The 13,416-nt window shown below is 40.9% G+C and overlaps 1 protein-coding gene across 1 annotated transcript in view; it reads right to left on the reverse strand.

Annotated features, from left to right (window-relative positions):
• Positions 1 to 13,416, reverse strand: part of LOC118328607 (guanine nucleotide-binding protein G(i) subunit alpha-2-like) — a 49,273-nt gene that overhangs the window by 34,309 nt on the left and 1,548 nt on the right. The window lies entirely within an intron of this gene.

Below are 13,416 nucleotides of genomic sequence, written 5' to 3' on the forward strand. Positions count from 1 at the left end.
TTTTCTATTCTTGATCTTGAGTATGGTTCAAACATCTTACTAACCGCACATATGTTGATCCCACAAAAGGAAATGGTAAGAAAAAGGAAAGTTGTCTTCTTTCCAACAAGTTAAGTCTGCATTTAAATATAAACCTGACTGTTCTTGAGTCACAGCTTTTTGCGTGGCTTCAGTTCAACACTCCATTAGAGCTCCAGCCATGTCTGCTCTGCTCATTCTTGGTTTAACACAAATAGTTAACAGTGACCCCAGCCCCACCCTCTCTCTGTTCTCCTACTCAGTATTCCCTGGCTAAAAAGAGCCTCAGTGTGGGAGCGCACCAAACTGAGGCCCCACAGAAAACCACATAATTACAAATCACAATAAAGCCCTCAGTGCTGTGTCCCTGCCAGAGGCTCAGCTGCACCCTGCTCTGCTCCAACTCCAGGCTTTTGCTTACAGCTACACGGCCCCCCCTTCCTTCACCGATTTCTTTCAGTCTGCTAACCCATGCCCTCCTTCCCTCCCCCTTTCTCTCATCCCTGCTGTAAATCTTACCCCCCCAACAATTTGCTCATCTCTTTTTTGTTCAAGCATGCCACAACTCACCTTAGACAATCTACACCTCAGTGGACACATCTATGGACAAAAAAAAACCTGTTTAAATGTCTGCCCAACCTCGACTTACCCTCCTCGAATGGTATAAACACTTTACATCTCAGAAGCTCATACGAAAACACAAAGTATAATGTAAAGTACCAGCCATAGTAACAAAGTACAAGTTTAGTTTCGGAGCGGGCACGCTACAGAAACACACAGAAGTGTGCTTTTATTAGCCAGTGATTCGTGCCGGAGCAATAAAGACCAAATACAGTCTAATACAGAGCTTAGGCTCCAGCTTTGAGCAAACAAAACTAAGCCAATCATTAAGCCGTATTCAAGAGTAAGGGGGGAAAATCTCTCCAGTGAGTTAAAAGGTAATTATAGTTCCATTATTCCTACAGGGCATCAGCGGTGGTCTGACATTAGGATCACCTCAAAAACAGAATCTCTTCCTTGAAAGTGCCATGCTTGTTGATGTTACGCGAAGGCAACAACTGAATTATCATTGATCTAAAAAGTGTAACTGACTTCAACTTCTAGATCTGCCACACAGGACCATCAATAAGAGACCCTGCAGGGACACATACAGGGGAACTACACAACTAAATATAACTATGCAAACATGTACTGTAACTCTGGGAGTGTTCCATATACTTGGATTTTGACTGAATGTGATAGCATCTATCTTTGCCCTCAGTATCTGAGTTTCCACAGTGGAAAAACCAATAAAATCTATCTCTGTGCTATGTATGACAAACATGTTAAATTAAAAACATTCAAAGTACTAATTCTGAAGAATGGTCCTTTTCTGTTTTAAATTACTGTTGCTAACAGGCAATGAGTATTTGAAGGTTGTACATCATAACATGAGGAGCCAAGTCATACTACTAAATTTACCGTTGGCTGGTTTTAACTCTAGGAAAGAGTCACAACTTTATGAGTTAATTTTATGTTTTTGCATCTCTACAAAGTAGCTACGGTCATCAGATGAATGTAGCAAAAGTGAAACACGAATTATTGTTCCCTCAGAAATGTAGAGAAAGTAAGCAAAGTACCAGTATCCCAAAATAATTTGATGTACTATACTTAAGTAAACAGACTTGCCAATTTCCAGACACTAAAGTGAAAACAAAACACAATCCTTCACAATGATCTCAAAGAGGTAGACAACAAGTCTCACAGTCGCCTCCACTTCAGTGAAATCGTTCTGCTTTCTACTGTATCCTGTCACCGTCCCATATCTTTATCCAGCCATTCTGTAACAACTGTTGCTACAGCCTTCAAATCTTCTCAAAGGTTCAAGGGTCAAAAACGGAAATAAAGGGTCATAAAAATCAAGATAGCACACAATCCAATTATCCCTTTTTATGAACATGTGCTACAGGCCATATCTCGCCTCAGTTATCTCAAATATTCCTAACTAGTCAGCCATTGTGATTGTTTATGTTTGCATCTGGGAGAAGTAAGGCGCTAGTGGAAGCGTGGCTTCGTCAAGCACTTTTTCTCTTGCTCATTTTCTCCAGCTTTTCTTCTTTCTTTATCTGGCACACGCCAAATAGTGGACATGTGCTCGCCGATATCTCCTCGGCTGTTGTTGTTATTTTCCTTTTGTCGGAGTGTAATTACTATGATTACACCGACACAAGCATCATTTGAACCACAATGAACTCCACTGTCTGCGGGAAGGAATTCTTAATAATGTGGATGAGACCATCATATGCTCTACTTATTAGTTTTCCTAACCTCCGGCTCACTAACATTCGACAACTGCGCTAGGAATGGAGGGCACACAACTCCTCGAGCCATTGGCACAGTTGTTGCAATTTGAGTTATTTAAGTGGAAAGGGCTAAACTAGTGTAATATCCAGAGTTTACATTAAAATGGATTTAGAGGGAATGATGTAAAAGTGAGGAATAATGTACAGTTTGTCATTTTTAAAAGGGATTTCCAATCCAAAGCATATAATCGAACTTTTATATTCAAATCCTTAAGCTCCATTGACTTGCTGCACGCGGTTATATCAGAACTTAGGGAGAAAAATCTTTTTTCACTTGGCATGTTAACACTGTCTTTAACATTATTGGTGAGATCATTTATTGGAAACTAACCCTGTTTGAAAGGAACCAATAAACTAATTTCCTGTGGGAATTTCCCAGTTATGAGCTCCTTACCTCGGAGTCTAATGTTAGAGCATTAGCTTGAACAAAAAACACAGTGAACCAAGGTGGTACTTGGCCTTAAGATGAAGTTATTTTCACCATTGGCACAATAAGGTGCTTTTCTTACACACACACACACACACACACACACACACAGCAGAAAAGTGAAAGCAGCTCCCAGGTTGTCAGCAGGTCTGATAAAAGCCTTCCTGGAGGACATAATCCCTGTCAATGAGAGAGCCACTGAAAAAAGCAGGAGCTGAGTCAGCCTTTTCTCCCCATTCCCTTAAACATGAAAATTCAGGTGATAAACGCAAATTGCCTTTCTTCTTAAAGGATCTCCATATTTAACTCACTCCCACCAAATGTAGCCATTAAAAGCCAGGTCCTGCATGTGCGTATGTGCTAAGCGGTTGCGGTGGAGAAAACACACAAAACGTATTATCATAATATGATGTGATGACAGTAGCAACAATATTGAGAACAAAGTAGCTGCCAATGAAGAATAAGTGACCTTCCCGATTCTGGGTTCTAGTTCATCTAGTTCAAACGTGCTCAGCAGAACAACACTGCATGTTATTTGCTCTTTTACTTTTGGTTTCTTACAGAAGCAATAACCATTTAGACCACCTGCTTTTAATAGATATATCTGCCACTGCTCTATTGGTAGACTGTCTCCACATGCAGAGTCATTGTGGGGAGGAGACGCAGCAGCATGCTTTGACATGCAAAACTAATAAATCACTTTTTCATCACAGAGACACTTAATGTGTCACGGCTACGGGGAGGATAATCTAAAAGCCTGTGCTATTAAGGCAGTAAATGGATCTATTGTTGTTGTCTTGCCTTGCCTTTACTTTACTGTGCATATTTTAATAGGTGCTTTAATTTTAAGCGATATGCCTACTAATAATATTTCCCTCATAATATTTTCCCTCAGGGCAAAGTTGTTTATTTTTTTATGTGTGTGTTTTTACTGATTTCAAGTTGAAAACTAGTTTCTGTCGTATTTGAGGGACCGTCAGGCCGCCTCCTGCATGCCAAATTATACACCACAAAAAAGCCCTCCATGACACACACATACACGCACACACAAATTACAAGTGGCACAACCCAGCCTGCATTGCCAGGGTGTTGTTTTGGGGAGGGCTTGGTATGAGGTCTCACACACATTTCTCTATTGTGCCCTGCTGCTTTAAGAGTTTGTTTTTATGGGGTGGAAAACAAAACAACACACCAAAGTACAAACATATTTTATGGCTGTACTACATTCTTGAGGGGTGTGTTGAGACAAATAACACCAGTGACTGAGTATTATGTGTAAAAGATGAGTTATAACAGTCCCCAGCTAACACTTTTAAACACACTTTTTAAAGTCCAGGCACTGTAAACAGACACACCATGCTATTGGCCAGTTAAGGGTCGTGTAGAGCATATGTCATTTTCATGCTTTTCTCCTTACTGCGAAGTCTGCCACGTGCATTGTGAAATGTACACACTGACACTGGTATTGTTAATACTGCTGTCATTTTCAGAGGAAAAAAGGAGGAGGGCGGCTGCTTCCCCGTTTTATAAGTACAGGGTGTTTCATGCAGAAAAGCTTTAAATCAGACTTGTTTGAAGGCCTCATTGTTGTGCGTTAAAACAAGCTGACAGACAGTGGTGCCCCCCCGTATATGGATCAGAACCAGACAACTGACACAGGATGGGTGTGCTGGCTTCCTCAACCAGCCGAACAAAAGACTCACATGTACTTCTCTTTTACATGCAGCCATCTGAAAAAGGAAGTGACAGATGGGGGGGGGGGGGTTGATGGGCTGAAACAGGAAATGACATCAATCCCAACTGCAACTCAGTTAACAACTATGAGCAGAAATGGTAAAAGAGAGACAGAGATCTTGACATGCCAACGTCAAGAAACCGTATTGTATTGTATGTATTGAGTAATATCCCATGCCTAATGCATTTGATACAGGGTGTATAATCACTTACTGCACTGTTTGTACAGTCCAACAAACCTTATTAACTGATATTTATTTAAAAATCTTCAGGAATATGAGGAAATCTATCAAGGAAAAGGAGCTAAAAGAGATGATTATGGTGTCAATTTCTTCCTCCATGTGTGCCGTTCTTATTCGACAACCGTGAAATCGCTTGTACCCATTGAGGATCATCATTTGTAGAACAGAAGGAAGCTCCGATTGGTTTTGGAAGGTGAACAGTGTTTTTTTTTTTTTTAGTATTAATAAATTTGACAAGAAGAAATCCTACATTTGTTTCCTACATTTCCTTACTTCAAAACCTAGGTCTAATTTCTTGGCATAAATCAATTTCACAGCACTGCCAGTGCCATTAATATCGCTGATGCTGCTGTAAGTGTAACTGGAGTAACAAGAAAAATACATTCAGAGAGCATGCCAGGCTCCACCACAGCACTAACAACTTCCTATTCAGGTAGTCTATAAAAGGGCATGAATGTGATGTACAACTGCTTATATGGGTGTAACAGAATGAAAAGCTGTAATATGAATGGAGTGATCCAGTGACAATATGACCAATATTGTGAACCTCCTTGCGCTTCTTTACAAAACCCCTAACCACGTGAGATTGCAACAGTGTGCTTTATCTTTGTGACATAATGAATGCCTACTGTTAACTTCATTCATGTCGGGTTTGTTTTAGATTACAGATACGTAGATTATGTAAATCTTGTTTTCATCACCTTAAAATCTCAACTGTGTCAGAGCAAGGCTTTAACTTTAGTTTAAGCTTGATAGAGAGAGAATATGACAAGAAAAAAAAACACATGCAGTTACAGACAAACGCTAAGAGCACTACTACTATTAGTTCAGACATATAAACTATAATAATATAAACAAATTGACCTTGCAATTACAGTCTCTTGAGAATGCGGCTGTCACAACGTTATCACCGTGAGCCCCCCCTGAGGGAAAAGAAAACATACACCCGCGCCTAGTGTGACGTCTAAACTATTCCCACCATCCATCACCTTCACAAGGGCACCTGCTGCTCAAGTTATGTTAGGCACCTCGCTTGATGCCACTCAGATGAACAACCAACGGAGGCCAGAGGAAGCAGCTGAAATCCTGAAAGCAGTGTGTGACAGATCAAATGTGTTGCCAGATAACTAAATCTAGAATTTCTTTTACAGAAGTGAAGAAGGGTAAACTGGGGGAAGAGATTACAAGCAGTTCCACCCTGTATCTCTGGTAGAGTGACACATCCCTCTTCTCTCTGTCGTCTGCTCTCTGACAGCTTCACTACATCACCGTTTCACATCGCAGCAGCACACTGTCACTCGGTACAAAACACAGAGATACAGGCGTAGCACCTGTTGACGACATTTTGCAAGATTAAAATCTTCTGATGTAGCCAGAAGCTGTCTGCCTTTTTTCTCCGCCACCTCGAACACATTTGAACAACAGTGAAGCTCTACACTAACAGAGACGCACGAACTTCTCCTCCAAGACAGTTAAGGGTAGGATGTAAGAAACACCGCCTCCATTGAAAACTGGAACTATTTTTTCTTCTGACATTTGGCTGTTTAAGTTTAGCTGGTTTCGACACATATACAGGCACAAAGCTCAGATTGCGGACCAGCCCACCCCAGAGACGCCCCCTCCCCGGAGCACCAAACCTTCCAGTGCAGAAAAATGACAGGATAACCCGAAGAGGATGGAGAGGAAGTGAAGTGAGCTCATTTCCTACAATGGCAAGAAGAGGGAAATGGATTGTGGGAGGGGAGAGAAGGGATAATGGTTTGCTGTATGTGTGTTTAATGACATGGTCAGACAAAAAAAAGCCCCCACTCCCCACATGCACTTTGCAATGTAAGCAATATAAAGAGGGGAACTTTGACATTTCTGGTGATGCTATGGGGGGAGGTCATAAACTTGAGGAGTGAATTGTGTTTTTTCAGGACACTAGCAAAATAAGCAACATCGCAGGGGCACTTTGTGGACAATCAAGTCTGGGTTCAACTGGAACATAAAGGGTTTTCTGGCCCGGGGGCAAAATACAGAAGAAAGACAGAAAACTCTGCTCAGTGATGTGTATGACAAGGTCATCAAAATACTAAATAAATAAATAATGAATTTTGTTTTGTCTACCCAGAGTTCTGCCACCACCCTCATACAATGCTGGATAATGCTAGTGCTGGCCGATATAGTGGATAAACCGGTATATCACTTTTAGTTTCCCGTAAAATATGAATTTTCCATACTGGCACACAGCTGAAAACAACTGTGACTCACTGTTCCTTACTTGTGCAACAGATCATTTAAGAAATATCTATTTAAATACCTAAATACTTACGCAACTATTTTTAAATATTTTGTATTGAAAAGGAGGCAGTGCCTTGATAATACAAATTCTTTGTCATACCGCCCAGCACTCCTGAACACAGCTTCTTTGTGGAGCACACATCATTGAAAAAGACAACATAACATAAGAAGCTCCTCAGGGGCCTGTCTATCCACAAACAATGCCCCAGTTTCTCACGTTAATCCACAGATCTCATCTCCTCACCAGCGCTGTCGACGGTCAACAGTTCCCTGCATTTCTAAATCACTGATGGAAAACAGCTCTTACTGAAAAGTGTGTGTGCCAATTGTTCAAAATAGCCAGAATTACATACATTCTGACAAAGTAAATTGACTAATGTGTCAGTACCAACAGAGGAAAAGCCATTTGCTTCATTGCACAAGTCTATTTCTAGAAGTCTTGGTGGAGAAGATCTGAAAAACTCATCTCCAGCCAAAATTAGATCTACATGGCTGGATTCCCTTATAATTAAGTGGGTGAGTTTTTTTGTGTAATTCGGGTGAACAGGCCCTTTTAAAAAAAAAAAAAAAAATAAAAAAAAAAAAAGACATTCTTCTGTCTTAGCTTTTAGCCTTCTGTCTCCAACTGAGAAAGCTTTGCATTTTGCAACAGTTCCTGTGTCTGTGCAGGGCTGTCTGCAGGCTTACATACTGCAGTATCTACTTCCCCCTCCTACACACATTATTGGAGGTAAAGGTGTACAGAGAATTAGGCTTGTGATCTGGACCTGTGTCAAACATCTTCACACCCTGAGGTGACGAGAATCAAGGTGAAACCTGAGGGCTGCACTCAAAACAGTTTCTACTCGTGCACACAAAGAAGGGCCACAAACCGCCTCTTACTCACTGGAATATTCAACGCTGTGCTGCTGTAGCGTTTTTATGAAACGGCAGGAATAATGTAGGTATAAGGCAAAGATATAAGCTGTGACTAGAGGTAGGGACTGAGGCGGCGGTGGAGGATTTTCTAAGCTATCAGTATTTCCAGAGTAGGGAGGATAGTGCAGCCTTGTCCCTGTGGACTCGCACTGAGACACACAGTCTGCAGGAGCAGGCTTTATCTGCGGAGCTCTCCCTGTAATTGCAGGATATTCAGCCCCTTCACATACACACTCACAGATCTGCTCTCCTGTGCGTCATACGGCTAATTGGGCAGCGCTGCGGTGCAGACTGTTGAGTAAACACGATCAAGTCACCCTAAAACATAGGGCAGCGGCTCATATCTCATCGAACTGGCACATTTTTGCCAATAGTGCTTGTTGTAAATATCAGTTACAATGCAGCTGCTAAGTAGCTGATGTTCAGATGAGATTTTTTTTCAGGAGCTGTGAAAGTGTCCTCTGCTGCCAGAGCGGGGACTCCGGCATAGAGCTGTTTATACCTGTGGACCAGGTCAGCCTGACTTGGTTTTGCCAGATAAACTCAGGTCTCTATAATCAGCCAACTGTAATTACACCTGACACCCACTAAAACTCAGACACTGACTTTAATAAGAGGGAGGAACTCTGTGTCTATGCAACACTGACCACACGGGCTGACCAGCAGAACATGTCACCTTGTGTTGTCATCAAACATGACTATCTACAGTAAATAAATGACTGTGCTAGAGACATCAGCTCCAATGTGCTGCTAACATCCAGCACAAGACACACCTAATGTAACAAATGTAGTGTTTCTGAACCAATACCACAACCTCATTTAAAAAGTGTAACTCTGTAATGTTTTGTGTTTCTGATCACAACCCTTTAGCCCCGTAGGAAATAGATAAAATATTTGGGCCTGACAGGAGCCAGTCAAACATAATAACGGGATCAGAGGATCGAGCGTTCTCTTTCTCTAACCTCACTATCGCAGTAGCTCTAGCTCAGGTTTCCCAGGTATACTCTGCTTAGCTTGATGGCTTTCACAAATGGTAGCAGTGGCAGGGCTAGTCGATAGAGACCCTCTCTCTCTAATCGATACTGTGTCTGCAGTGCTACGCTTTGAGAAAGTTACCTAATCAAAGCATTTAAGATAAATGAAGGTAACTGGTTGTTCTCCAGGAACCCACAGGAGGAAACTGCCTTCGTAGACGTGTTACTGTGGTTACAACCTAATAAAATTAGGTGAGCTAAAATCTCACCCTGGAGTGTTTGGCTGTGGCCTTTCATTGCAGCAAGGAAATAAAATACAACAGTATCTAAATTCATTAATTAATATTTTAAGGGAAAAACTATAAAGTGTGTGTGTGTGTGTGTGTATGTGTACAATTTACTGCATATATCTTTGTGTTATATCAAAACATGGTTCATAAAGGAGGTGTTATGAATTACATAACTGTGTGAGCCTTTAAGAACCGTAACTGAAAAGATAACCTCCAATTATTTTCATACCAGAAGTTTATCTGATGGGTACTGTGGGGAAACCACAGTCCAGGTGATGTGACACAAGCGTTTATCTTCCAGGGAAATGGGTCGGCTTTAATTTCACAACTTTGTTAAAGCTAGGGATGGGAATTGATAGACCCATGAGTTCGATATCATTGTTTTGCAATGCACAACTAAAAAAAAAAAAAAAACATGCTGGCATTGATAAAAGGAATTGATAAGCTTGGTGGCTTACAATTCCAATGGACCAGACAATTTGGAACCGGTTTGCGATTCCCACACACACACAGTTAAAACGGTCATACTGAATCAGTCTGTCCTAAAATAAATGATTAAAATGAAAGAATAATTATTATTTTAATCAGTTGACGTTCCTGATATGAAGTTAACTGCAATGATGAGTAACAATGTATACATTTAAGTTACTGATGATATTTTCCCCTATAAAATGTGACTCGAAATATGCGCAATATTTTGGTGAAGCTCATGCAGCATGTTAATGGGAGAGAGAGTAGTGTGTGTATGGGTTAAATAATGCAGTAAGGCAGGATCAAGGCAAGACAGACCTCTCTAAGAGTGACGGTGAGATTGAAAAGTGGCTATTGGTATGCCAGTGTTGTTTCTGTGGCCTGTGCAAGTTCTGACTGTGACAGACACCTCATGGTGCCGTTAAGAACAGCATATAACTTCCAAGATACCATCAGCAGGTGATAAAACTGCGAGTTATGCCACAATTACACAAACTCTTTTTCATAGTACGTATTAAATGGGTTTTTTAAATGTTTTTTCCAGTTGAGAAACCTGAATATTATAATTCCACTATATGAGTTTACAGTAACTACCCTGATTTCATTGTTGGAACTCATATAATCCGATAACTGCTTGAGTGTTCACTGGAAGTCCATTTCCCTACTTTCTGATCAAGGCTTTAGCAAAACATGCTGATTAATGAGCATGAGCATCCTCGCGCACACTGCAGAGGTGTAAAAGAGGAAGAGAAAATGACTGGTTTCATGTCATGTGTTTTTTTTTTCTTTCGTCTGGTGCTTCACCGATGCTTCATAATAATGACCAGTGTTTGGAAAAAAACAGTCAGGGTGACCGGTGTTAAGAGTTACGCAAGCTCCTCTTTACATCCCCGCTCCTCATAGAGATAATATATTCTTAGCCTGAAAACATTAACAGCACATTCCCCATCCCGTGGCACCTTCATTTCAGGTTAACCATTCGACGCAGCTGCAGGCTAAACAATATGTCAGCCCCTTGTCAGCCGGCAGGATCTGTGGAATGGAATTCAAGGCAATTCAACACTGCAGCGACGCCAAAGTCATAAAGTCCATGATGTATACTGCAGTGCATGCCTTGTATATCATGTCATAAAAGAACAACACATCAACTATCTGCAGTGGAAATGAGTAACAGTGCTGCCATATCAGTTGTTTTTGAGTCTTAAGTCTTAAAATAGACCATGTTGTTTCTCTTCTAAGAACATTATCAATATTTTCTTTTGCAACAGCTTCATAAAACGATCTTTATTTTCCTTCATTCATCACCTCTACCCTGACAAGCTGACAGCTGTGTGTGTGGGGGGAACGACACTTCTATACAGGAGATATTTTAGTAAGATATCTATATATTTGTGTTAGAAGTGTTTCCACTGGGCCCACAGGCAGCATGCAAGCATTCAGCGTTCTAACGTATTTACATAACAGCGATGCCTGTCAAGCCTCTGAGCAAATGTGTTTATATACAATTAACACTGAAGTGTGTGTTTGTGCTTGTGTGTGCATGTGTGTGCATGTGCTTACAGTAAATCATGAAGAGATATTTCCTACTACCCAGCTACTGTTCAGTTTAGGCAAAGCAAGCTGCCAAAAAGGAACTTCTCATTTGGGCTGGACTGGGAAAAAAACTGGTTAGTAAGCCAAAGAATAGACCAAATCAACTGGAGTGAGCAGCAACATTTTTGTTGTGGACGGGGAGGAGATTAAATGTCAATCAAAGACCAGAATCAGCAGGGAAGCCTGTGAATGAGTGTTTCCTGTTAATGAAAGCGTAAGCCTCAACGGTGTGAAGTCCTCTCTGCTACATTAACTAATGGCTTTCTCTAGGGACAACTAACAAGACAAAATCTAATACAGCCTTCTTTTTGGTGAGGCACAATTAGACAAACGCAGTTACCATGGAAATTACTTATTGCGTTAGTTTGTTTACACCAGGTAAAAAATAAAGTGCCAAATATTTGATTAAGCTTTTAGCGGTTAGACTTCCTTGGCTTGTCGACGGAAGCCAGTAACTCAGAGTTGATTCAAAAAGAAATCCATCATTCCCATCTCTGCCTGCAAGTAGAAACGAGGCTCAGCCTTCAACCGAAAGCCCACATCTCATCTCAGAGCCCCTCGAGTTTGCTTTAGGAGGGACATGGGATTACAATTTACGAGTTATAAGGTTGGACAGACAGCCTACTGGTGTGGCCATGTAGGAAGAGTCTTTTCTCAGCTGTTCCAACAGATACCATGGCAGCAGGTGTGAGTGCTGAAAAGCATACCTGAAGGCGTGATGTAGCACCTCTGGAGGGATGTCACCCCTATATCACACACACACTGCCACTCAATAGATGGATCGGGAATTCAGCTACGACTTCATACTGCAATAAAGCATCTTTTATTCAGTGGATTACATCTTCCAAGAAAGAACAGACCGAATGTAACACGGCCTTTAACTACCAGCAGGACAGAATTATTAATGCACGAATGCATTTACCCTTCACATAACTGGAATGTAAATGTCACTTCTGAGAGACCAGGAACCCTCCACAAGACGTTCCAGTTTTATGTCCTTTTTTACCGCCGGGACATGTTTTTCACACTGAAAGGAAAACTCTTACTTACACGACACGAGTCTTAACGCACAAATTCACGAGCCCTCGGTTCAAATTCAGACCTCTCCTATAATTCTTCTCAACCCCCACACACTGCACCGGATGGTAATTACTGATATGAAACCTGCTGTACAGAGCGGAGTATGTAATTAGCCTTCTAACCAGGGGCAGAACTTAACAACCAGCCGTTTCTTCAAAGACCCAGGAGAGAAAAACACGGTATGTGTTCTCTATCAATTTAATTTTTTCTGTCAGGAAAGAAGATGACAAGTCAGTTTAGCGGTTAAAACCGTTGCGTGAGCGGTACACACACATTATTTCTGATTTAAAACAAGTTATAGAAAGTGTATCTGAGAGTGTTGCAGGATAAAAAAAAAGTTTCACTTTCACCAACAAATATAGATGTTGATATTTAGGCTAGTTAAAGGTAGATTGGGTTTATCTTGAAAATGTACTACTCATTTTTATTCATTCATTCATATTTCACCACCAGCATTTAATCATTTTAATTCAGACTTTAAAGAAGTCACCACACCTTCCTCTGTTCACAGAATCAGTTTGAAGGTGTCTTCAATAATATTGTAACAAAATGACTCACTGTTAGTTCAGAAAATTGGATTGATTCCCTCGAGGCAACAACTGGAGTGTAAATCAATGAGCACGAGAGGAAGCACATCATTGACGCAGGAATTTACCGATTTCAACTGTTAATTCATGCAAATTGTGAGCCAATGAGAATTGCTCCTTTCCTTTATTTCCGCTTCTCTGAGCTGCATATCAAGTAAGGTTTTAAAGCTTAGAGGATCACTGTTGCATAAAGAAGCAGGGATGTAGAAAATCTAAAAAGGATAAGCATGTGGGAAGTAAAACCAACAAGCATAATGTCAGTATGGATTTAATAGTGAAGGACTTTGTTGACAATAGCAAGCAGTGGTATTTAGCATTTTTCAATCCCTCAGACATGAAGTTAAAAAGAACCAGGAGGGACATTTAAAAAGCCTGGGAAAGTGTCACAGTCTTTGCTACCAAGCAGTACTTTCAATCAGTTGTTTGTGTGTGTGAGAGATAAAGAGAGAGGGAGAGA

This window comes from Morone saxatilis, unplaced genomic scaffold (genome assembly GCF_004916995.1).
Source record: "Morone saxatilis isolate NCDOM2014 unplaced genomic scaffold, NCSU_SB_2.0 Contig18, whole genome shotgun sequence".
Classification (NCBI taxonomy): Eukaryota; Metazoa; Chordata; class Actinopteri; family Moronidae; genus Morone; species Morone saxatilis.